General features: G+C 53.4%; 1 non-coding gene across 1 annotated transcript in view; it reads right to left on the minus strand.

The window, feature by feature from the left end:
* Positions 1-1,543, minus strand: part of LOC124726590 — a 1,902-nt gene extending 359 nt beyond the window's left edge. Inside the window, exon 1 of the ribosomal RNA XR_007006800.1 lies at positions 1-1,543. This exon is cut by the window's left edge and continues 359 nt beyond it. This is a non-coding gene — a ribosomal RNA (small subunit ribosomal RNA).
* Positions 1,544-5,000: the final 3,457 nt, after the last annotated feature.

Raw genomic sequence — 5,000 nt, forward strand, 5'->3', positions numbered from 1 at the left:
GGCATCACAGACCTGTTATTGCTCAATCTCGTGCGGCTAGAAGCCGCCTGTCCCTCTAAGAAGAAAAGTAATCGCTGACAGCACGAAGGATGTCACGCGACTAGTTAGCAGGCTAGAGTCTCGTTCGTTATCGGAATTAACCAGACAAATCGCTCCACCAACTAAGAACGGCCATGCACCACCACCCACCGAATCAAGAAAGAGCTATCAATCTGTCATCCTTCCGGTGTCCGGGCCTGGTGAGGTTTCCCGTGTTGAGTCAAATTAAGCCGCAGGCTCCACTCCTGGTGGTGCCTTCCGTCAATTCCTTTAAGTTTCAGCTTTTGCAACCATACTTCCCCCGGAACCCAAAAGCTTTGGTTTCCCGGAGGCTGCCCGCCGAGTCATCGGAGGAACTGCGGCGGATCGCTGGCTGGCATCGTTTATGGTTAGAACTAGGGCGGTATCTGATCGCCTCGAACCTCTAACTTTCGTTCTTGATTAATGAAAACATACTTGGCAAATGCTTTCGCTTCTGTTCGTCTTGCGACGATCCAAGAATTTCACCTCTAACGTCGCAATACGAATGCCCCCGCCTGTCCCTATTAATCATTACCTCGGGTTCCGAAAACCAACAAAATAGAACCGAGGTCCTATTCCATATTCCATGCACACAGTATTCAGGCGGGCTTGCCTGCTTTAAGCACTCTAATTTGTTCAAAGTAAACGTGCCGGCCCACCGAGACACTCAATAAAGAGCACCCTGGTAGGATTTCAACGGGGTCCGCCTCGGGGACGCACGAGCACGCACGAGGCGGTCGCACGCCTTCGGCTCGCCCCACCGGCAGGACGTCCCACGATACATGCCAGTTAAAACACCGACGGGCGGTGAACCAACAGCGTGGGACACAAATCCAACTACGAGCTTTTTACCGCAACAACTTTAATATACGCTATTGGAGCTGGAATTACCGCGGCTGCTGGCACCAGACTTGCCTCCAATAGATACTCGTTAAAGGATTTAAAGTGTACTCATTCCGATTACGGGCCTAGGATGAGTCCCGTATCGTTATTTTTCGTCACTACCTCCCCGTGCCGGGAGTGGGTAATTTGCGCGCCTGCTGCCTTCCTTGGATGTGGTAGCCGTTTCTCAGGCTCCCTCTCCGGAATCGAACCCTGATTCCCCGTTACCCGTTACAACCATGGTAGGCGCAGAACCTACCCATCGACAGTTGATAAGGCAGACATTTGAAAGATGCGTCGCCGGTACGAGGACCGTGCGATCAGCCCAAAGTTATTCAGAGTCACCAAGGCAAACGGACCGGACGAGCCGACCGATTGGTTTTGATCTAATAAAAGCGTCCCTTCCATCTCTGGTCGGGACTCTGTTTGCATGTATTAGACTCTAGAATTACCACAGTATCCAAGTAACGTGGGTACGATCTAAGGAACCATAACTGATTTAATGAGCCATTCGCGGTTTCACCTTAATGCGGCTTGTACTGAGACATGCATGGCTTAATCTTTGAGACAAGCATATGACTACTGGCAGGATCAACAGGGAGCTGCGCCAACTAGAGCTGAGCAGCCGGCCGCCCGGGAGTGTGTCCCGGGGGCCCGCGCGAACACGCAAGCGTCCGCTCAATCATTCTGCAAACAGGAGGAGGCTGAGCTCCCCTGCACAATACACCTCGAAACCCTCTCAGGTCCCGGCGGCGCGCAGCGCCGTCCCAAGTACTTGGTCGGGTTCGAGAGAGGCGCAATCGCCCGGAGTTAGGCGAGTAGACGCTTTCGGTGCGACCACCCGTGCTCCCAACTGAGCTTGCGCTGCCGACAGAGGCCCGGGAGCGTGCTGTCGTGGCCATTGCCGGCGGGAGACAACACGCGCCACCTACGGTGACCGCAGCTCCAACGCCAGCGCCACAGAAGGACAAAAGCCCCACTTGGGTGCCGAAGCGAACTCTCCCAGCACAGCGCACGCGCCAACACATCCGCACAGCTGCGATACAAACACCAGCGAGAACCGCTGGGGCGACGAGCAGCAGACGGCGTCGCGGCGCCGAGCGCCGGGCGGCGGCGCATCCTCAACGCACACAGTCCTCAATCGGACCAGCACACTGAAGATGTCCACCGCGCTTCGCACCGGGCCCGCGAGGACCTACTTTGGCCGCACGGCGCCGCGCGCAGGGTGCGCCGGCGCGCAGCTGCGACGCCTGCCGCGTCCCGTCGGCGGCGCGCCTGCCACTGGCCGCCCCCACCAGCCGGCTGTAGCGCGTGCGCCCACGCACCGCGCGGCCAGCACGCCGGGAGGCGCCCCCTCACCGGCCGGGGACGGTCCCACCCCAGCCACCACCGCGTATCGCTTCACACCCAGATGCGTTCAGTTTCATCGGCATGGTGGGTATCGCTGGAACAACCGGTTAGTACCTCAACCTATCGTCGCCATCACCGATTCACCCCTAGCGAGAACAACCGCACCACAACGGGTTACCATTTCTTCATTTGCGTAACTTCACCAGAAAACGTAGGCGTCCATCGCCATTAGCAACTTCAACGATTATTGCATGCCTGTGTCAGGTGTCACGCCACACTACGTCTGCCCACATACACGCAACAAAATGTGCACGCCTAGACAATACGTGGAAGGTGGCCCCCGTACGTATGCGATGTCCATTGCTTCGATACGACTGTCAACCGGCCTCTGTAAGCATGTCGCAGATATGGAACGCGGTGCACCATGCTATCACGGTGTTTGAGGAGAGACGACTAGGTCCGAATACATCAACACACAGCTCATGCTGATCGCCTCCACGGCAGTCCGTTCCTCCCACACGTCTCTATGGCGTACCACACTGCAATCCAGCTCTCATAGGGAGACGACACGTAGCTGCGTGCACAATATTGGCACTGTATGGTCCGCCGTTTTTGGGCCGCAGTCGTTGTACGGTCACACATGTGCCACGATGTATCATTCAGTACATAAGGACGAATGTGCAGTACAGATTGTGGTTCACGCGTACGACATCAGCGGACAGTTGACACAGGCCGCACCACAACGTAGCCTGCGTACGTCGCATGCGAAGGGCCATAGAACATGCAAACTTGTCACCAACCAGCTTGCGAAGGCAGGGGGCAAGGTGGGGACGTGGGACGTGGGGAGGGGTGGGGGGGGGGGGGGCGGCATGTACGTCCTGCTGCCATCCACATTACAGTGTACAGCAGGAGCATGTGGAAAGTCAGTCAAGACCTTGCAAGGTGTTTAACATGAAGCGATACACAGGGGAGCGGGCAGTGCGAGTAGCGAACTATATTGCGAGGGTTGCGGGTGGGCAACACTACACTATTGAACGAGTCGTATAACAATTACAGAGCAGGTTTAGGCGACAACGTGGGGTTACGTTAGCGGACAACGTGGGTTACGTTAGCGGACAACGTGGGTTACGTTAAGGCACAACATGGGTTACGTAAGGCACAACATGGGTTACGTTAAGGCACAACATGGGTTACGTTAGGGCACCAACATGGGTTAGGTTAGGGGACAACATGGGTTAGGTTAGGGACAACATGGTTAGGTTAGGGGACAACATGAGGGTTAGGTTAGGGCACAAACATGGGTTAGGTTAGGGCACAACATGGGTTAGGTTAGGGCACAACATGGCGTTAGGTTAGGGCACAACATGGGTTAGGTTAAGGCACAACATGGTAGTTAAGGCACAACATGGGTTAGGTTAAGGCACAAACCATGGGTTAGTTAAGGCACAACATGGGTTAGGTTAAGGTACAACATGGGTTAGGTTAAGGTACAACATGGGTTAGGTTAAGGTACAACATGGGTTAGGTTTAAGGTACAACATGGGTTAGGTTAAGTACAACATGGGTTAGGTTAAGGTACAACATGGGTTAGGTTAAGGTACAACATGGGTTAGGTTAAGGTACAACATGGGTTAGGTTAAGGTACAACATGGGTTAGGTTAAGGTACAACATAGGTTAGGTTAAGGTACAACATAGGTTAGGTTAAGGTACAACATAGGTTAGGTTAAGGTACAACATAGGTTAGGTTAAGGTACAACATAGGTTAGGTTAAGGTACAACATAGGTTAGGTTAAGGTACAACATAGGTTAGGTTAAGGTACAACATAGGTTAGGTTAAGGTACAACATAGGTTAGGTTAAGGTACAACATAGGTTAGGTTAGGTTAGGTTACACGTTGTTGTAAGAAAGGTGTAGGGGGGGTGGCGGGGGCGGCAGGTTCCTTGATAGTGATTATAGTAAGTGAATGCTTGTGACATGATCAGATTTGTCCACGTCAGGATGCACCTTTGGCTTATTAGAGGCGGGCGCTCCAATTCTATGCTTGGTGTGAGACCTGTGTCTTTGACTCATGTCATTGTTTTGTGCGCTGTGACAGGAGGTACTATTGTGATGTTGGGTGCACCGTTGTATAGGACATGTGTGGGTGTTGGTGCCTGGTCTGCGCAATGGTGGATGTCGAAAGGCTGGGATATTGTATTTTCCGCATGGACCTCCTGGTCTGGTTGTGATAGTGTGGATTGTGTAATGTGGCCGGAGAAGATGCACTGGATGTTGTTCCATGCTGGTGCTTACATATTGTATGTGCGCCCGTTAGAAGCAGAGAGTGGTGCGTGATCAGAGTGTCTGGCTGACGTGTGGTTCCCATTGTGGGCAGACTCTTTCAGCATGTATACGGACAGTTGTGTATATTTTGCTGTAGTTTGATGGCTCTGCATTGATTACTAATCAGCGCCGTGTTGTACGGGTAATCTGGTTCCAGTCCAAAATGTTCCATCTGTGTACATTAGTGACAAAGACTCCCCCCATGCAGTGGGGCTCGGTCTGTTATAGCTCTTCCGCGTAATATATTTGCCCCAACGTTTTTGCGACTGCGAGTGCGAGTGCAACGCGCATGGGGACCGACATGCTGATGGCTCGGTATCGGACGCCGTACAGTGAGCAACGCGATCGCGTCTCTCGCTCGTAAGTTGGTACAGGTCGCGGCTCA

This window comes from Schistocerca piceifrons, unplaced genomic scaffold (assembly GCF_021461385.2).
Source record: "Schistocerca piceifrons isolate TAMUIC-IGC-003096 unplaced genomic scaffold, iqSchPice1.1 HiC_scaffold_1060, whole genome shotgun sequence".
NCBI lineage: Eukaryota > Metazoa > Arthropoda > Insecta > Orthoptera > Acrididae > Schistocerca > Schistocerca piceifrons.